At 41.4% G+C, this 22,130-nt stretch overlaps 1 long non-coding RNA gene across 2 annotated transcripts; it reads right to left on the bottom strand.

Moving 5' to 3' along the window:
• Positions 1 to 658: 658 nt before the first annotated feature.
• Positions 659 to 21,902, bottom strand: LOC141925229 (uncharacterized). Of its 2 annotated transcripts, none has more exons than XR_012623784.1 (4): positions 21,616 to 21,902; positions 10,809 to 10,972; positions 7,894 to 7,952; positions 659 to 728 (listed from the first exon to the last, which is right to left on the bottom strand). It is a non-coding gene; the product is annotated as an uncharacterized LOC141925229 (long non-coding RNA). The 2 variants fall into 2 exon arrangements; XR_012623783.1 differs by lacking the exon at positions 21,616 to 21,902 and adding an exon at positions 12,724 to 12,946.
• Positions 21,903 to 22,130: the final 228 nt, after the last annotated feature.

Raw genomic sequence — 22,130 nt, 5'->3', positions numbered from 1 at the left:
CTAATAGCTCTGATAAAGGGGCTGTTTAACCCAACTGTTAACACAGAGGCTGCCTGCCACAACGACTATTTCAACAATACATTTGCCAGTCATATTAATTAAAACTAATTCCTTGCAGGCCACAGAAAGCACAGAGTAAACCCACATGGAAAATGTCTAAGTTCTACCATGACAAATCACATTAAAGAAAAAAAAAATTAAAATTATCCTAAGGCAATGAAATTTGTCTCAGAAAATCTACTCTCTTGGAAATTCTCAAATTGTAAATTCACAGCAAAGCTAAAAAGGCCTTTAATAGAGTCTTCTGAATGTGTAACTATATATCTGTGGCTCTGTCCTGTGACTTCATACTAGTCCTTAAAAGCTTCTAATAAGTCAAGTACAAAGCACTGAGCCTTGCTAAAGGTCCTGAGGTGTTTACATGTAATTTAGATGACTGTCCAAGACTAGAGTGGTTCAAGTGAAGCAGCACAGTTAAGTCTCCTAGACAGGTTAGCAAGATTTTTTTCTCTTTCTATCTCTAGAGAGTTTAAATAGATTTTATATATACATATATAGGGCTATAAAAGGGTAAATTCTTAACCCCCTGCATACAGATTTCAGGCATAAAACTTACAACTGGTTCAGCTGGAAAATCTTAGTTAAGACCATACTCACAAATGATGGCTTATTCTTCAGAAGTGTTTGGTTTTCATAAAAGTGTTTCGTTCTCCAAAGATCCTAATATACTAAAAGGAATACAGGAAAAAGACACAGTTTAAGCACTTCAGTACTCAAATTAATCCCCAAGGACATTTTGGTTAAGAGGTAAAATGCATCCAGGTTAACTCCCTACTTCATGTCCTTCTGGAGTCTGACAATCAGCTAGCAAAATGTGAAGTAATTAACAATGTGAATGTAGGCCCCAAAGTTGTACTCAGATGTGATAGCACAGACCTTTCTGCCAAGATCTGTAAGAGCCAGAACTGAGAGGACAAAAGAGTATTATGAAAAAGCATGCTCCAGAAATCTGTGCAATGTTCAAACACTCTTCTGGTAAAATGGCAGCAGTGGATATAAGCTTCAAAGATTGATATGTTAAAGTTTTCTTGCCAGAAGGCAGGTGCCTGTTATGTATCTCTGTCTCCAGGGTAAAGAAGATTAAAAGCCATCTGGACATAGTCCTAGGCAACCTGTTCTGGGTCACCCTGCTTGAACAGGTGGTTTACACAGGATGACTATTAGAGACCACTTCCAACCTCAGTCTTCCAACCATGAAAAGAAAAAATAATTAAAAAAACCCCTGCAAGGTGATATTCCAACTATTGACACCTACTCATGTACCTCACTGATAAGTTAAAACAGGAAATAAACTACAGTGTGTAACTTTTGTTGAAGATGAGGCAGCAATGTTTCTGGAGCTCCATTCACTTTCACCAAGTTAAACCTGACTCCAAGTAGTTAGTTAGGAATGCGAGAAATCCTATATTTTGCAAAACTTTAGCATTATTTTAATGCAGTTTTGTTAAGTGAATTATTTATTAACTTGATACTCTCATTGATCAGCATAGGGAACTCCCACCAAAGTAGTCAATTGGACTTCTGAGTGCAAATCAATAGCAAGCATTTAAAGGCATATTCTTCCTTTGATGCACGTAGGAAACTCCCTTTAAACAATAATGGGAAGTATACAAGGAATTAATCTTGATAAAAATAATGCAAAATAAAGATAACTTTTTACTACACCTGTTTTGGTGTTGGTTTGGGGTTTTGTTTTTAAACTTATTTACATTATTCGTTACTGAAAGTTAGCCTGAACTCTGGTTAAGCTTTCTCATAGGATATCTGTTCTCTGACTGGCATTACGAGGTTCTTCACTACACAGGCTTCTACAGTTTCTTTGAAAATGCTTTTATTCTGGAATCACTACTCACTTGATAAAACAGAGTAACTGTTATAGGACTTAAACATAATCTTTATTCTCAAATAAAGCATCTGTACAGGAGACTGTTTTGTAAACTAGTTTGTACTGTAATAGCTGTGTCAGTTAGTTTCCCCATTTAGGTATGTCCTAAGCTTAGCTGGGCAGAATTTTAAACTCTCATTAGCAGAAAGCCAGGCTTTATTATTTTATTAAGGTTTACAAGCCAATCACTTCCTGGTTCTTAGTAAATTTACAGCCCAATATTCAATATTGTAAATTGCTATATAGAAATATGTTAGCCAGGCCCTGGATTGAGCTTTTTTAGTGTTTGGGAGGCAAATTAATTTCATCCTGGAGTTGAATTTTTTTCCAAGGAAAATGTATTGAAGACACTAGCACTGAGAATTAACAGAATCCTTGTATTTGTCAATAAGGTCGTGCAAGTGTTGATGCCTTCTGGAAGTAAACTTCTGTTAGAAATGCTGTTGTCATTCATTAAAAAGAAATAGTATCTTAGAAACTTAAAAAGCATCCAAATTTTCCAGAGTGATTTCATTCAAGAGTAGTCAACTCACCTTGCACTTTTTTCTTGATACTAACACAATGCTCATAAATCATTACTACAATCATGTGACCACAAAAATTTATTTGTCATTAAGTTGGACAGAAACATTTCAAATAGCAAAGAACAGGCAACTTCTAATCACCATGGCAGAAGGTCTTAGACAGGGTATTTCACTGACAATTATTTGAACTATGCCATTTAAACTGGTGGCCATTTTCTTTGTCGCTTTGTCCTTGGACTTGATCAACATTCCAGATCCTGCCTGCATTCTGTATGAAGCCCAGCAATAGCTAGATTGAAGACATTAAATGAAAATCAGCTTAATTTAATATGACAAGAGTGGCTTTGTGCTTAGGCTTTGCATCCAGTCATTTATTTACTCCCTGTGTATAAAACTTTGTCTTTTAGAACGAGAATCTCTTCTTGTCTGCATATCTCTCTGGTATCTCCTCCTCATTTTCCAAAATGGCTGTTATTGCATGTACTGCCATCCTCACATAGGCACTGGCATCAGCAAATCTAATCACAGATGAGCTTTTTCCAGAAATATATCCGTTCTACTACCCCCATCAAAAAAGGGGTGCAACGTTGTCCAGGCTAATGAAGATACAGGCACAAAAAAAAGAACTTGGCTTAAGAGAGCGTTCACATACTCTTAGGATCACCAACAAACTATCCCTCACTTCAGACTGCCACAACCCACAACCCCATTTTTCCTTCCTCTGTGGCACAGAACAGTCTGCTGTCTAAGACCATCTGGAGAATTTTATTGAACTTTGGGTACTGAAGAAACTTAGTCATGCCCTGGTTTTCTTTGTTGCCTTTCTGTAGCACATTATGCTTATGCTATGTACTATTGATCCTAAGATTTCTAAAGGGTTCTCAGAAATGGCTTTTGCCCACTATGGAGGAAATGTCACAGTGCAGATTTCTGAAATAAACAGCATATTTATGGCCAACAACAACTTGCAGAACCTAAACTGAAAGACTTTGACTCTTTTCAGTTTTACCCATCTCTGTCAGTATAAATAATTTCTGGAAGTATCAACCACATCTCTGTTTTAATGGCATGTTTCAACATTGTGGTGGAGATGGAAGAACTCCTCTTCAGTAACTGGAAGTTACTTTGTTTAGAAAGAATTATATTTGCTTTTGTATTACAAAGGAAAACCAGTGTTACATGGCAGTGAGTCCTCATTTTAACCTAATGAATGTTCTCTTTCAGGGATTACTGACCTGTTAGAAATTTCTAGATGCATTGACAGTAAAGAAGACAGAGACCATAATGTGGGAAGATGGGAACACACTGGAGAATTCCTATTGTCAGTTTGCACTAGGTAGCAAAAAGGTCTGCTAACACTGTTCAGCAAAAAGGAGATGCTTTGTAACATGAGCCTCTGCACCTTTCCCTGAACAATGACTTTCAGATTACAAACATGAGAAGCTAGTAAGGAAAAAGTAAGTGTAAGTGTAAGTCTGATCAAAAGTGATGGGAATTTCTCTTACTAATTTCTAACATTCCCTATATGCTTGTGCATACCATAATATGGAATTAGACCCCAGAAATCGATTAGAAGTGGGGAAAAAGGTGTACATCTTTTCAGAAGTGCGTATATCCATGAAAAGAAGAAGGAAAGTCTTCTGAATTTACTTGGATGTTATTATATTTATTAAAAGAAAAATACTTTGGTTTGAATGCTGGATGACACATCTGCTTTCTATCCATTCTCAACTTTTACTCATGAAGAAGTAACATACAGAGAGGTCCAGTGCATTAGCCACTGTTGTTCTGCAAAGCAAACTTGACTGGCCAGCCTACAGTCCTGTTTCTGGATTCTGTAACCAGAAGCACTGATAGAAATTTCCTAACAGAATGATTTGCCATCAAAACACTCTATCCAGAGACTAAGGATGCCAGGCTTCCTGGTTCTTCTGGTTCCACATCATCTTGCCAGGTGGGCAACTGGAGGCTGTATTTAATTTACTAAAACTATGAGGTATGCCAGGTGTGGAAATGGTTCTGTATTTAGCAGATGCAGTGTTACAGAATATACAACAGACAAAGATATTCCAGAGTGTGTTTTCCCCAACTCAGAATGAAAACCTTTCCCAAAGTCAAACTTTTCCTTTTTCTTACTCAGTTATAGTATACACCGATGCATAGCCTTCTTAAAAGAAAAGTTTCATTGACTGCAACAATTGGAAATTACACAAATAACATTTTAAATTACAGCCTACATAAACCCCTCTCTGTAAAATCCTTTGATGGCTAACCCGTATTGCTGAACTTCCTCATATACGCAGAACATACTTCTGAACCTTGTTCCTTCATGTTGTGAAAGGGAACATTTCCGATTCTGCCAAATTCAATTGTTTTTGTGAGTTCCTGGCTTTTATCCCTCTGGCTAAGGGAGTCCCAAAGGCTCAGCAGGAGACAAAGACAAGGTGCTCATGACCAAGCATACTGCCATTGTGTTAACAATTCTCAGGTGACAAATGAATGCCTTAAGTCATCCTTTCTTATGGCTTTTTTTTTTTTTTTTTTTTTGCAAGGGTTGGCCATATGTATGGCTCCTCTTCCAGGAGGCCTCAAGTTAAATCAACATATTCCTAGAATTAACATACAAAATCTAGGGCAACATAAGGTGTTCTTACATTATTCCTACACTTCAGTAGATGATTCTGCTTTCTGTAGTCAAAAAACAGACTCCTACAGTATAAATGATGGAGGTGGTGGACTCATGATCTAAGCACACCCATGCACCTGGGAACTACTAGTGAAATAGCAAAGAAAGAAAACCACTTAAGATTGCAGAGGTAAACATACTGTGGTTTACGGTTTAGTGCATGCTTTGGCTATGATTTTAATAATTTTGATTCCATCTGCCCCCTTTGATTTCCAAGATGTGATTTTCATAGCTCTGTATACAGATGTGTGTGCAAATATGTGCAAATTGGTATTACAAACACACAGAAGTTGAAAAGCTGTCATAGTGGTTTTGTATGAGTATATTATGAAAGCCATTGTTTTCTTTTTCATATCCTAGGAAAAAAAAACTATACATATATGGGTAAGCATGGGGAATCTTAACACAATTCACCTGCTATCATTCCTTCATTACTTGTTTTAATGAAAGATAAATTAATAGATCCATGGATCTCATGAAAAAAAAAATAAATATTTAACATAAAAATTATACCTACAATGATATTGTGCAGTAACTCAAGCTTTTGATTCTGAAGTTCCCAGTCATTTTGTACTGCAGGATATTCCTGCCAAAGCATGTATCCCAACTGTGGCAGTAATTCTGAAATTTTTAGTAATGCGTTAATGAAAAAAGTCTATTTCTAGCCTAATTTTGTATCCCTACCAATGACACTAGATATATTCACAAAAATACATGGATAAAAATTACAACATCATTTATTTTATCATTATAGAAATACAAATAAAACATGTGGATAGTTTACACATAAACGTAGTTATCCCTGAATCAGGGTGATTTTATTTTAGCATTCTTCTATCTGGGATCTTGGCTTTTTGTAGGACTCCGTAAGATCAGTGTTTTTGCCCTGCCTCTCCCTTTTCTTTTGCTACCTTATAGAAAGTGATATTTGTATGCCAGCAGGTAATACGTTTATGGAGTAGTCACCCAGACCTGACAAGTACTGTAGTGTATTTCTTCTGAAAATTGCCCAAGGTGGGGTTATTTTGTCTGCTTTGACAAATTGTATATGCACTATCCACATTACACCGTCACATCTACCTTAGGTTCATCAGTATCTTATTACTAATGCTGTTGTTTTCAAATCTAAATACAGTATGGGGAAAGCAAGCAAGCACACAAACAAACCTATCTTAGTAATAATTTTAAAAACAAAGCCCGAAACAATGACACTGTGCAATAGCCTTGAGTGATTTTTTTATAGCTGTGTTCTAATTCTTCAGAGAACAGAGAAGGGAGCTTTGAAAAGGTGCTAATAGACCATGAATTTGCAGCAGTGTAGTTCACAGCTAAACACACTCCCACTTCAAGCTCCGGCAGGAAAAAAAATGAGGGCACCACAGAAGTGAATTAAAAATCATGCAAACAGTCCCAGCAACAACCAGGGCAGTAGCAGCTTATAAGATCAGCTTCATCTGGCAGGGTGCCCATCATACCATGACCTAAGAGGGCCAGGGCAGGAGCGTAGCTTATGGCTTGAAAACAGGATGGGACAGGCTGCCAGGGGGAGGGATGGAATCAAAAGAAACATCTTTTAAGCCTATGTTGAATTACCTTGTTTTACGCAACACTGACAGGTCTTTTAAATGTGTTTGGAAAGTTCTTCTATAATTTATTTTAGACTGTAGACAAATATTTACTGGGGATCAGCTGCACTACTGAGAGAGATTACTATCATAATGCCCCTCCTCCTGCCTAGGGGTATTGTCCCCTCAAATCTCCCAGAGATGCTCATGTGTGTTCTCCAGATGAGACCGTCGTGGTTCCATGACAGTCTAATCCGATCTAAACTGGGGCTGCCACAGTCCCTCCATCCCCAGCTGCTGCCTTTCCCGTGCCAGCAAGGATCCTTGTCTGGTCCTACACTGAACTGCTTCAGAAAAGACAGAACTAACTCAAAAAATCCTAATACTTCCCTGCCAGTTCAGCTCCCTGTGGAGTCATGCAAGCACCAACGCTGGTGCAAGAGATGGAGTGGGGATATGCATGATGCAAAGCCAGGCTGCAACAGCTCTGGTTTGGATCGGCTTAAACCATCTTGGAACCACACTCCAGGCTGGGCTAGCCAACGCCTGCTATTTAAACTGCTTGTGCTGATCTAGCTCTTTCTGCCTGGCTCAAGTTTGGGAGTAGTCCTAAAAAAAGCTTCTTCATGAGATCAGAAGGTGTGGGCAGCCTCCCCTCGCTATCAGTAGCCCTTTCCTCGGGCACACCTGCATGCAGGGTTTTGTGGAAATGGCCTCCTGTGATCTGTGAAGCCTACAGGGAGTTTCTGCATTCTTGTGGCAGAACAGGCATTGATGTGTTGTCCTCTGTGTTGAGCTCAGGGAAGCTCCCTCTCAGGGGCAAAGCCAAGATCCCAAGCATCCCACAACAGCCAGGGCATTCTGGGAAGCTGTGATGAACTACCAGGATCCAAGCCCAATGTGACAGATGATTTGAATGTAAAGAGATGCCAAGGAAAGATGGTAAAGGAAGGGACATATCAAAGTCTATCTGGACTGGAAATTGAAATAATTTCTCCCCCTTTCTGAAGTTTACCAGGTTTTTCATCAGATCCTGAGTAGTAAGGCAAAGTGGTTTGTTTCTTCCTAACCTGTTTACACACATCATCACATCTGATGTGTGCATGCTGGCACAGAGATGAGGAGGAACACACAATAACAAACAGCAAACATGTAATTAGACAGTTTTACTACCTCCAAAGGTCACTTGCTTCTTTCCAGTAGTAGCTGTAGAATAGTTTAGAGGCAAAGCTCTGGAAGGCAAAATCAAGGATACCCAAATTAGCCACTAGACAGGGAGAATATCCTACAAGGTATACCTTGTGTCTTTACTTGAAAGGTGGATTTAATTGCCAGGTCTTCCACAATCTTCCCTCATCACCTTAGTTTCACAAGTATTTAGTTCTGCTGGACCCACATGAACCTGTGAAGAGTACGTTCTGCAAAGTATCGTGATGATAGACACATTAGGAACTGGAGATGCTCGGACAGCAGAGTGATGAGGAATATATGAAGCAATCAAGACAAGAAAAAAATCACAAGTTCAAGGAATGAGAGAGGAAAGACTGGATTCACTGGGAAAAGCACTTGAGTTTCTAAGGAAACAAAGGGAGAAACCAGTTAAGTTAGAAGAAAACCCTGAAGCCACGTTTTAAATGCCAGACTTGGTACTGGAAGGCACATCTATATCTACAAGTTCCCAGCCTGTGACATTTCACTTGCAGCAGCACATCTGAATGGCTGAGTGATGTGGCTTGGGAAAGGAGCGTAAGTAACATTGCTCAGATTTCAAATTGTGTGAGGCAAGAAAATATCTTAATAGCCTGAAACTACTGCAACATTAGCTGTGGGGGAGGGGAGCAAATGGAAAACATTTATACTGGGAAAGGAAAGGAAGGAGGAAGAAGAGAGAAAGATGTAGTCAGGGGTAAGTTCAGTAAGGCAAAAAGTCTAAGTATATGCTTGCAGAACTGCTTACTGGAGTGAAGACACTGGAACTAATATTACTTTTTTTAAAAAAATAAAACTGTTCAGCTTATCGACAAACAGACTGTTGTTTACTGGCAATTGCTTTATTGTCAGATGCCAATTTATGCCCTAAATGTCTTTGAGTTAAGACCACTGCCCTGTTCAGGGGGTAATCCAGTGGCCAGCACAGAACTGCCCCTTAGGTGCACTTCATTTGTAACATAATGGAGATTTGCATCCTCTGTGACAAGGGGAATGCTCCAAACTGTATTAACACTTAAGCCAAGAATGTTATCTGGTTTCCTCCCCCACCCCCCACCCCACCCCCCCACTCCCAAAAAAAAAGTGGATTGAGTTCTGCTTTTTCACTGATTCTCAGAAGAAATATATCAAGATCTTCTCTGCCAGTTGCAGATGTGCTCTATTTTTTCCCTACATCAGAGCTTCTGAATCATTCTTAATATTAGGCAAAGGCTATTCATACCAAATGGGGAAGTTCTCACACACTATGATGATAAAGCACTTCATCCCTTTGCAAAAAAAAAAAAAAAAAAAAAAAAAGAAAAAGAAGAAGAAAACACTACCCACAGAACTGCAACATCGCATCATCTGCGCTTTGCTGAATGTTCAGAGAACAACACTGGAAGTCATTGAAGTGTCAGATAGTGATTTCATCATGTGTCAGGCCTCCCACTAATAAATGATTCATCTTTCTCAGTACTGACACCTCAAAGAATTAAGGAGGAGAAGAAAGAAATTCATAAACTTTAAAGTGAGAAGTACTCTACTGATATTATACTTTCCAAGTAAACAGAAGCTTATACACACAATAAGAATGTGTTTAGAATTTAACCTTCCATTTATCTGAAGTGTACTTTTAAGTCTTAAAAGTGAACTATTACAGAAAAAAGGTATCATGGCACTCCATGTGTATTGTATCACCATAATACACAGAGGTAAATTGCTCAATACACAAATATGAGATTTCACACACCCCATACCCCCAGCTTTGTGAACTGAAACTGGAATTGAGAAGAAATCTTTTCTGGTTTACATAGCAGTGATGAACAGTATGTTGGTGACAATAAGCCTGCCCCAACCTCTGAGTACTGATTAAAGTTGTAAAAGCAAATCTAGCTCCTCCTGAAGGTGATGAGCGAGCCACTTACAATTGACTCTAATGGAAATGGGACTGGAAGGAAGTCTGTCATTTTAATAGGATTTTACACAATTGTTCTTTGATGCTTCATAAAGCCAGAACATCTTCTATTGATGACAGTAGCTCTACTGGATGAATGGGACTAACTAGTAATGCAAACTTACTTCTCCCAGAAGGTATGAACTTAAATACAGACCCAAACCAGGCAATGTACTTAGCAAGATACTACCACTTTAGCTTGGTTTTGCTAGGACACCAAAGTTTGTGTAGTCACACACTGAGTTTCCAGTTATTTTTTTTCTGTTTCAACAAAATGCAGTAGAGATACAGAGGTCTCAAATTCCCTCATTCTTTGTAAAAAATAAATAGCTAGGAGAAGAAAGAGATTCTGAAAGTGTCCTAACTGATAAAAAAGCTGTAACATGAATTTAAACCTTATGAAACATTAAAGAATCCACATGGGAGAGAGACCTAACAAATGACCCCACTGTAGGAAAAAAGAGACAATTGTAATTCACTGTGAAACCATGAGACACCGACTTATGGAAAACCAGGCTTTGCTGGTTCTGCCACTAATGGAGCTTCTTTGGCTGTAGGAGGTGGTTTTTTTTTTTTTTTTTTCTCATCAGAACAGCATCTATTATAAACAAAACACTTCAATCAGTAGACTCAAAGCTGGAGGAGCACATGGATACAGAATTTATCCCACTTGATTCCTCTCCTGGAGCGGGGAAAAGAATTAGATGAAGATGATAAAGTTTGGACCTGGACTCAGAGACCCATTCTCAGCTGAAATAATTAGGCTGGTAGGAAAACTGCTGGGGATAGAAAAAAGCCACAAGACCCTGAGGTCTCATGTCCTAAGCAGGTACTTATTTCTTTGGCTCACTCTGAATATGTATACCAGAGATATCAACATGATTAATGTAGTACTTAAAAGGAGTAATATACAAAAGCAAATTATTCTTTGCTGTTCCCCCACCTCTTGTTTTGGTAGAATTAATTTGGGCATCCTGGGTAAAGATGATGTCCAGTTTCTCCATCAGTTTGATTTAGCATGACCTCTTCACTGTCAGCAGAGGAATGTAAAAGGCAGCAATGAACATTTGTATGTAGGAAAATTTACATGGCTGTGGGGCAGGATGCCTGGATGATCAAAAAGAAAAAAAAATATTAAATACTTAAAACACTTTACCATGAAATCGCCTTCTCCCCCTTCCCTCACCCTCCCCTCCATGTTAAATCAGGTAGAAAAGTGTGATAATATTAAGGCTTAATCCAATTTAAATAAATTATTTTCTTGTAAATGTTAAAACAATCATTACATGCATCATTTACCCCCTCCTCTGCCCATAGTCTTAAATTATGCTCCATTATATCCAGATGGAAAAAATATGCAGAAATGTTTCTTAAACATCAGAAATTTTGGTTTTGATTATATTCAGAGGTAAAAGTCATTAAGGAGTCCTAACAACAACAACAAAAAAATCTTAGAAAGCATTATGGGATTTTGTGTAGCAAACTTAATTAAGAAATTTCTTTGCTAGGTTACCAACAATATTTTATTACAAGCTTAAGGTATAAGATCATTATAGCTCTCTGTCGTGCTTGGCAGCAAAGAAAGAACACATGCAAAGAACAATCTTGTTCTTACAATTAATTACAAATGTACAAATGAGTGATATATCAGACCCTGTCTACACTGCATAGTCATGCATTTATTACCATTTCACCATAAACAGTTATTAAAAAGCATGCTTTGCATCTATAGTAGCTTGATACCACATCACAGCCACGGGTAGTTATGTTTATTCATGCACAGCTACCACCAGCCAGAACTATATGTAAGTGTCAGTGTGTTTTAGCAAAATCTGCATCAAATAACCAGTAGTGCAGGTCTCTTCAGCTAGCTTTTTTTTTCAAGCGGGCAGGCTGGAAGCAAGATAGGAGAAGGCAAGCCAGAAATGGGTGGCAAAGGGCAGGGTGTGACAGACACCAGTCTTCAGCCACTGGCTACTCTTCCTCAGTTGATGTGGTGACAAACACCCAATAAGGGATTGCTTAGCAACCCATCCTGTTTATCTCACACATTCTTACTGTCCCAAAATACGTCTGCCACAGAAGGGGTGAGGAATTCTCTCCCCACTGGCAACATAAATGGCTGAGGGGGAAACACCTGAGTCCTGGGCACTGGGAAGTCCCTGGCTGCTGGTGGGCCCCACAGTTGGTGAGGACCCCCACTTGTGGTCTGAGGATTGCCAGTGGAGGAGCCCCGCAAAAACATTTCTGCAGCGTAGCAACCTGCAGCACGCAGGACAATGAGCAACGGGACACTGATGAATTCTCCTAAGTAGAGAAGTCCATCCTAAATCCTCCTCTCAGAAATCTCAGTCCATCAAGCTGGGTTACTAGATCACAGCAAGGTACCAAGTCTGGGTCTCCAGCAAGGGTGGAATACAGATAGGTACAGAAGAAAGAACAGTTCAAAGGGTGTCCATTTCAAGACTGAGCCAAGTCACGAACCAACCAGAAATCCCTGCTATGGCTACAAGGACACTGGCACCTACACACACTCATCCCTGTAGACACAGACCTAACTACACATTGCTCAAGGCTTATAACGCTGATCTCACAGGCAGGATTTAAAAATCACCACTCTGCTACTCTCTCCCCAGGCCAGCAAAGGATATTTTGTTTTAACCTCACGCCTTCAGTTCATGCTTCTCCCTAGGAACATTTGTTTCACTCAGCTGTCCAAAGCCAGTCCTAGCCATGAGACTGAATAACACCAGTCTCACTGAGAAGTGTTTCAACAAACCCAAACCGCTGCAGCTCTGAGCATGTAACTTGCCAGACAGTTTTACTGGTTAGAGAGGGAATTCCGGTCTTTGACTCACTGGTAAGTAAGTGTTCCCACGCCGTTTCCTCATCCACACAACTCCCTCGTCCTGAACTGTTTGCTAAGAAAGCCTGGGATTATTTGTGTTATGCTCCATGCAGAGAAACTACAACATACAAACATATAATTATATAGTGATGAGATGCTCCAGTTGCAAAAGCCATGAATTCTAAACAAGATTATCTTGGTTTTAAAATTCATCTTCCCTGGTTCACAAGATGAGCCATCTCATGGTCCAGATAGGCAAGATGACATATTATGGTTTAGGTTATGATTACATAAATTACCAGGCACGTACTTACTAGAAAAGGCTACTAGACCTGTTGCCCACACTTTTCATGACAGCTGCAGGTGTCATGTTCTCCTGTCAACTGATGGGAGAATGGTAGAGGAACTCAATATGACAAGCATATTTTTCATTTACAGGCAACACTTGCAGTCTAAAAACTTTTTAATTAATGAACACAACTGACTGGGTACATGTATCCTGCAAAGCTGGCTAAACCGCCTTGGGTACTAGAGGCAGGCTTTCTGCCACTAATTTACCATTGCAGAGAAGCAATCTATGTGCAAACAATCATACTTTTCAGTGGGATAAATGAGCACATCCAGACCCCTCTCCTTCATCAGCTAGATTGTCAGAGGTACTCAAATTGGCTTGTTCAAAGCTAGCTTTGGTGCCCCTGCAATATAGATCTAACCTTTGTTTTGTTGAAACACAACAGGTGGAGCAACTTCCACCTCACCATCCTGCCTGTAGAGATGCAGGGAACCATCACTACAGCAGATCCAGCAGAGCTCAACTGGAAGAGGGAAGAGAGGAGACGCCAGGACGCGACCCACAGGGCCTGCAGAGCTGTGTGTGTACTTCTGATCCTAGGAAGCAACAACCTGATCAATGCTCTACCCTGCTCTCTTGGCAATACACAGGCTTCAGAAACATGTTTCCATTGTGACCAGATATTCGCTTTAATAAACAAACTTTAATAAAACAAACAATTAAAAAACTAAAAAGCCAGTTCCTCTCACATAGCGTTCCCCACAAGCCAATTACGGAGAACCATTCTCGTGGGCCAGCAAGCAATCTCTTCCCAGGCCAGGCATGGAGCAGGAATGGAGCTTGCCACAGCTGCTGGGCAGGAAGGGCTGGGCCCACTGGGGCTTCGAAATAAAGCAAACAGCTTGTTTGGCAAATAGCTATTTCTTCATGGACTGGTCAGCAGGAGGCACCGTGGAAGCTGGCTGGTGACTTTAGCAAGCCTGCTGCCTTCCTGGTGAGTTGTGTCCACATTAGTGAAGGAGGCAAATCTTAAGCTGTACCCAAAATCCCTTAAGAATTATAATGACATGACCAACACTTCATTGGGCCATCTTTTCTCTGTTGTTGCTGATATTTTAAACCTAATTCAGCTTTTGCCACAACTCACTCATGCCCAATATCCTTAATCTACAAACACTCAAGGATGATAATTCAGCTTTATTATCCATATTCCCTGGGCTCGCATTTCATAAACTATAAGCACACTCAAGAAAGAATGATTCCTAAAATAGCTGGGCATGTACATTTCCACCCTCTCTTCAGGAAAGCAGTTCAAAACCATAGGTCCTACAGGTCCTTGTAACACTTAAAATTGCTAACCCAAACCTCTTGATAGCAGCAGGCAATATCTTCAGAAACAGCTGGGGTTTTATCTTAGTCTCTCACACCAAGCTACTACATACAATCAGCCGTGTTTATATAGGCACTGCAGTGACAGAAGACATAGCATGAACCAAGCAGAGCACAAATTCCAGTTCCCATCAGCAGAAAACTTTGAAAATGTGCATCCAAAGCCAGCACATATTACAAATTCAATAAAAACAACAGAGACCACCATTGGAGTTATTATGACTGGCTATCACAAACAAGAAATAAACATACTCAAGTTTTTGGGCAACAAAAGCGATTACTAAGAACAAGCAAATTGGTTTTGTACTTTATTTCCTACGCTCTGCTCTTTGCTTAATCATTTCAGGGCCTCGTCTCTGTGTGATGCTGAGGTACCTCAAAAACTGATCAAAAATCAAAAGGAGCTGGAAGCATCCAGCACCCTACAGGATCAGGCTTTATCTATGCTGTTATTAAACGCTGAATTGTCTGATGAGCTTCCTTATGACTACAACAATAATTTGCTGTTTCTGTCCATTCAGTAGGAGCCATCACTATGTGTGTTACTCGATTATTTATAAACATGACCTTTTATTAAAAAAACACAGCCTTCACTGTGCTCAAAATTAATTGTACTTGGCTGTAACACAAATGATGTTTCAAATGTGTGAAATTTATGGTCAGTTACAAGGCAAAGCAATGGCTAAACTTTGGCTAGTAAATTGGACACCAGCAGCGCTGCCCCTGCCAGCACTGGAGCTCAGCTCAAGGCCTGATTCACCACTTTTCCACACTACTCATCAGCTGGAACCAGCTCTGGGCAACTGAACTGGAGTTTTCTTCCAACAGGAAAACTGAGCGTGTCCTATGCTTGACAGGAGCATCATTACTGCCTCTTAAGATGGGCTCCAGCATACTACGTCTCTTTTCAGAGCTATATGTACTCTCTCTTTGCAAATTAAGCCACCTCAAATAGTTGCAATAAGTCCTAGAAAGGCCTTGATGTCACCTGTTGCTAAGGCAAACGGCCCTGCCAACACTGAGCTGATGTGCAGACAGGAAAGACAGACATGCAAATGGTAGGTTTGTGGGGTGGCACAGGCTGAACAGAGTCTCTAGAGCCTCCAGTCCACCCTGGAGCATAAAAAACTGTGCTACCTCTTCCCTTCCTCCCCCAAAATCACCAGACAAGTTCTACAGCAAAGATAGCCCTTGCCCCTTTCTGGCTACCTATTCCCAGCGCTTCCCCAGTCCTTCCTCCTTTTCACAACCTCTTTGGCTCTCTGCATGCACTCCAGTCCCACTCTCCACCTTTCCCTCTCAACTCTCCCCTCCCCTTTCCTGTGCCTTTTGCCAACAATGAAATACCGGCAAGGCAATCATCTTTTCCTCCCTGGCCCCAGCACTGCTCCATGCTTCTTTTGACCATGCTGGCCTCCCTGGGGTGCCATGTCCTGGCCAGTTATGCACACTCTGCAGCATATCGTGCCAGTTTGGGCAGGCCTGCCATTTCATAAAGGGAAGGGCAGAGGTGGCTATGAAGAGATCCTCCCTTTGTCCATCTATCCAACATTGTCCTCCGATCACAACCTAGACTGCGTTGGTCCCACGAGCCTGGTCTTCTGCGTAGCTCAAAGTAAGCACTACTCTCTTTGTAAGGCTGGAGTGGGAAGAGACGAGGGAGGAAGAAACATAAACTTTCAAATGCACAAAGAGAAGGAAGAAGAGGAGGGGGAAGAAAGGTAGGATGAAGCATTTATCTCAGTCCCCTCTTCCACCCACTAAGGCACACCCCTGTTCCTCTTCTTCCATGTAGAGCTTTTATTTAAGTGTAAAAGCATCTTACTTCAATTTAATGAACTGGTTAAAATTACCAACTCAACTGAAATAGTTCACATATATGCAAAATAACAGTTTGCGCAGCAACTTGCACTGAAAGAAAAACCAGAAGTTCATACCAATTTGATCATTTTTGTTCAAGCGTGTGTGCTTTCAAGGGTTTCGTTCAAGCTTGTGTGCCCCAAGGGTTACTGTCCCACAGTCCTATTTCTCAACAGATGCAGGGCAACTAAGCAAACTGCAGTAAATGCTGAACAATGTGGCAAGGACAAGCACCCTTACATTACCAGCTGTAAAACGCAGTGAAATAAAATGCGAAGAAAAGAAAAGCTGACGTAGTACTAAATTCATCAGAGAAAAGGCAGACAAAGAGCCAAATGAAGAGATACCGCTTTTTTTGCAGAGCTTGCACCAAGAACATCATGACTGTCCACAAGCGCTATGTTTTCATCAGTTCTGTGAGCTGAAGGAATATTAGCCCCATTTTACAGATTATGAAATGAGGCAGTCAGAAATTAAGATCTGAAGAGTCTCAAAGTACTTAAAACCCAATTCTTGCTAGTACTACGCATTGCACATTCTTTGAGTGTTCAAAGGATAGAGCTTCCAGCAACCTTTGGTGCAGATGCACACGTGTAGTCCTAAGAGAACCCATAAAATGAGGAACACAATGCAAGAGCTACAACAGGAACACTTTAGCAACCACAGACATATTTATTTCCCCATCTCCTCTTCTACATTTTCATGTGGGGGAACAAAGTATCCTGCACACTAGGAGATTCGGATCAAAGAGCTATGATGGTCACAAGTCACAACTCATCACCCACCTTACAACTGTAGCTATTTATGTACAAATTAGTAGTGCTGACCTGGCCACTATTAAAAGATTGATGTAAATGGCATCACACTCCTTGGCAGAGAATCAACTTCTCCAAAGCAACATTCAGCTGCCTTAACAATGAGATTATGTCTTCCCTTCTTGCATTCATAGGAACACAGGAGGGTAAGAGTTCAACAAACAACACTCTCCTTCAGCATGCACTCCAATTCATCCCCAGAGCAGACTCGTTTAATACACTGAATAAAAACCAATCATCCTATGGAGGGCGGAAGGGAAGGGAAGGTATGCAATCTATTTTAAGATTATTACAAAGCAATATATAGATGTATGGATGGAATTAAGATTGCATAAGCATTTCCTAATTCTGGCATTTTGTAACTTTTGAGTGCTTAACTTAGCCAGTTTAATATCCTTTCACTCTGACCATCTGTGTAGTGTCTGTCTGCACGTGTATGTAAGGCTGCCTCAAGGATCCTGGAGATGCTAGACACCATGTCTCAATTGCCCAGAGGACTTTAAATCACATGCGTAAATCTACGCTGCACGAATCCAGCTTTACTCTGCATGTGATACAGAATCTGCTACACGTGTAAAGCTTAACTGCATGATGGCAGCTGCCTGTTGGGAAAGCCTTAGGCCCAGATGCAGAGACACCACCTTGCGTGTACACCAGCTTACTACGTTGCATGGTCATTATGTTTGCATTTTATGTATATATTTAACAAACATGCGTACATTTATGCATATATTTAACAAGTAAAAATGGTTGTGGGGAAGTGGCCAAACTGTTTGCCAGTAACTGGCTACTCATATCTCTATTTCCTCAAGGGAACACATAAAAGGAAGTTCTACTTCCCTCTTCTGCAAGGGATTCATTCACAGCAGCAGCCTCTTAGATATGTGTGTAACTCTATCTTTAATATTCTACTCCAATATTACAGTAACGTGCAATGGGACTTTTAAGACCAGTGCAAAACAATAAGGTAGAATATAGGAATACAGGGAAGACAGCATGTAAAATGTGACAGAAAGAGGTGGGAGAAACTCAAATTAGGGGATGTGGAAACCAGAATGTCAGGTCTAGACATCAGGGCAGGGGCAAGGTATCTATAGGCAGAGGCCCCTCTCTGATGGTCTCCACATCTCCTTCTTACCTGCTACAAGAAAGAGTCAGATGCCTGTGGTAAAGTTCTGTCTTCTCAAACATGAAAGAAAATGTGCTATACATAAATGGTGTCATCATTTGTAGCACAAAAAGCTGCTCCATAGGAACAGGTCTGGATTTTACAAACCTGGGCATCTACTTTTATAGTTTCTTTATGCACTTCATCAAGCTTCTAGGTAGCCATTCAAACCTCTAAAAATGAGAATTCCCATGCATTACTGTATCTCCACAGCTAGCCAGCCTGGTTCTAGGGCTAGAACAAGTTCTGCATCCCATGGTACAAAGCTACCAACCCACTCCCACCCTCATCCATCTCAGTGTACAAAAAAGTTTTGCCTTTATCTACACAAGAGATTAGATCTCAGAATTCAAAGTTGCGTCCCTTTCAGATGCAGAAGACCTGTTCAGTGCTAGAGAACTTAATCTTGCCTTTTCTTAGGCAGGCATAATTCAGGTAAATATGCCACAGTTGAGGAAAAGGTATCCAGAAGTTATTTTTATGAACTGGTAAGCAGCCATCTGTCCACAAACAATCACAGCCTGCCCCCAAGACAAGGCTCTTTTATGGCTGAACTTGTCTGGCATCATGCCCTTTGTTTGCTGACTGGTGAATTATGGCTCACGAATTCACCCCATGTTCCTTCTGCCTTCCCTGTACTGCTTGTGCCTATTGTTTTATCTATTTGACCAAAAAGAAGAAACAACAACAAAAAAACCTGAAATGGTTATGCTTTGCTTTATAGTAGATCCTAATTTTCCTTATGAACTAAATATTCTTTTTCATTTATTTGTTTTGACCAGCAACCGTACCAGGACCTTCCCCATTAGCTTACTGAAACTCTTGCCCCAGAACTCTGAGGACACCACAAACCACTTTGCATACGCATCTGCCTTCCAAGTTTGAAAGTGTCAAAAGCAGTAGTCCCTGATTAAAAAAAGAAGTGCAGTCATACGTAAGTCAGCTATGATGAATGTTCCTTTCCTATAACCTTAGAGATTTTATCTGCATTGAGATGTGAAGTAGGCAAGTATTATGAAAGCTCCGGTAGCTGGAGAGGTATCACCAACGTTCCTTCTTAATGAAGCTTCCTCTCACTTTTCACTGGAATCGTGTAATAGATTATTTTATGTACTAGAAAGTGACTCTATTTCACCTCTTGCTCAGAGATAACTGCACCTAGGATGTTTAATGCATATTGCAGAAATGCATTATGTGTTATTCTCATGCAAAGAAATAATCTACAATATCATCACCCTCCCACACAAAAAAAGCCACCAAAGCTTTTTGAACAATAGTATCATAGGTCAGACCACTGAGCCTGTTCTGACCTTTGCGAGTTGTTGGAAAAGTTGACTCTGGACAGTGATAAAACCTAACTGTAGAACACCTAAATCCAGTTTGGGGGCTCCTTTATAAATCTGTGTAATCCCTTGTAAAAGGATTACATACAATGAAGAAATTAATGAGGTGCAAACAGGGAAACGTCACCATGCTAACGTTAGTCACTTCTCAAACATTTTCAAGGCACAATATAGTTGGAAGCGGCCAGGATGAAGCTCACTATCAAATTAAAAAAAAAAAAAAAGTGATCAAACGTAATGGCAAACACTGACATCAGTAGCAGTTAACCTGTGATACTAACTGCTATTGTATTAGCATGTAATTAATTTTGTAAACCAGTTCAGCTTCAGTATTTAAAAGGTCAGCCTCCAAAATGCACACAAGCTAGAACTGAAAGGCAAGATCCACCGCAGATACACGATACGCTGCATGTACATAATACGATGCTCTGTATAACAGGACACAAATGTAAATAGAGTCACGGATCTATGGAAAAGGTTTCTCCCACCCAGCCTCGAAGAGAAAATTCATTACTTTGCACTGACAGTAAGCTCTTGTTCAACATATGGCACAAAAGCCAGTAGCAAACATAGCAACACCGAGTCTTAAGAACACTCAGGAAGTAATCTCCAAAGCGAGGGGGAGAAACAGTTGGTTTCGCTACCTTATGTTATTTGAGAAGAGCCAGGTAGGTTTGCTACAAGAATCTTTTGCTCAATTGTTGACTTAGAAATACATGAATGACTATCTTTGTCTCTTCTGGCTTTCCAAAATGTCTTCCGGAGAGAGAGAGTCACAGACTCATCATTAACTGAAGAAAACCCAAGACAAAAGTGTTTTCTTCCAACTATGTTCTTAGACCTTCAAGCTACATAAACACCATAATAAAAGTGAGGGCAGAAAATTCAACAGTTTTACAAGAAATGTACGTATTTCCAATTTGAAGGAACAAAAAATATCTCTTTGGAGTTATACTTAGAAATAATGTATATTTTCCTACAAGAGACCTAAAGAAAAGGCTTTGAAAAATTAACTTAATCACAAGTAGTATTACTATAAAAGCTTGATGTTGGATGAGGACAAGCAAAGGTAATTTTTTTGTCCAGTTTTTTACCAAATGAGGCTAGGAAAAAAAGCCCTAAAATGATCAGTAGTAAGCATGAAGAAGTTAAGAGAAAACTAAGAAATTACAACATATCTTGATTTTTTCCATTTAGTGTCTTAAACATGATTTGCACCCTATTTCTAGGGTATGCTTATGCTCACTTGCTCACTTATTTATGTAAGTCAGGAAGCATGGCCTCATGGTTAAGACTGAAGGCCAGGAACCAGTGAGTGAGTTTATGGGGAGTCCTGGGTCTCCTGCTCTCCAGCCACTCAACAGCCTATGCAAAGGTTTTCACTCCTATGGAGCAGAGGTAACACTCTCCTGAAGGGATGTGAACATATAAACTGCATCTGGAAGACAGGGTAAAGTGTTACATAAATGTAGGTATTAGCATAGGGGTATGTCACCTCATAGTTTGTGGTGAGTTGTACAGAAAAGCACAGACAGCCCACCGAGTAGGGCAATACCTCACCAGGGAAATACCTCCTTCCCCCCTACCCCTGCAAGAGATGTAATGCACCATTAAAGAACCGTTGTGTTGTCGCTGGAGATGCACCTTCCACTTTCGCGCCCAGTTTCCTGCTTTTTTGTAATTGGAAAAAAAAAAGAAATCGAGTACTTGAACTTGAGGGGTTTGCATTGACACCAGGTTTCCAAGCCCCACGAGCGCCCAGCTGGTGGTTCAGCCGACCCCAGCCCCGCCACCCAGCTCCCCTCGGCGCTTCAGCCTCTCGGGAAACTCCTGGGGAACTCCCGGGCTCCCCGCGGCGTGCCCTACCTGCCGCGGAGCCGGCGATTTAAAAGCCTACATCCACACAAAAAGGTTATATTCTGCGGCGCGCCGGACCACCGGCCCGGCCCGGCCGCCCAGGGCCCGCGGGGCAGCCCAGCGCGGCGGAGGCGTTTCGGAGGGAGGGAGGGAGGGAGGAGGCGCGACCTCAGGATACCTTTGAGACACACCGAGCGAGGCTCGCACAGCCCAGCCCGGCCCGGCAGCCTGTCCTGAGCTGACACCACCCGCCCAGCAGGCAGGCGGGCGGGCAGAGCAGGCAGCCCCGCGGTCGAGCCCGCCGCCGGCCGCCTCCTCGGCGGCGCAGCCCACAGACACGAAGTTTCGTGCCGCCGCTTCCCAGCCCAACCCAGACACATTAATCCCCGCGCTCTCCCGGCAGCCTCCCGCGGCGCCTGCCTGCCTCCCCGCTCCCTGTCAGCGATTCCCAGTAAACTTCCCCCTCTCTCTCCTCCCTCCTCCTCCTCCTCCGCCCGCCGCGCCGACCGTCCCCTCCCCGGGGCGGCGGCACCGACACCCCGCGACGCCCGATCGCCCCTCACACAGGCCCGCCACCTCCCACCTCTACCACCGAGCGCCGGGGGGGGGGATTTGGGGAGGGGAGGGGGACACACGAGCAGAGGGGGAAACCAACGGAGAGAGGCGGGGGGGAGGAAAGGACGACCGTCGCGA

Source organism: Strix aluco, chromosome 1 (assembly GCF_031877795.1).
Source record: "Strix aluco isolate bStrAlu1 chromosome 1, bStrAlu1.hap1, whole genome shotgun sequence".
Classification (NCBI taxonomy): Eukaryota; Metazoa; Chordata; class Aves; order Strigiformes; family Strigidae; genus Strix; species Strix aluco.
This window is presented reverse-complemented; position numbering and strand designations above follow the sequence as displayed.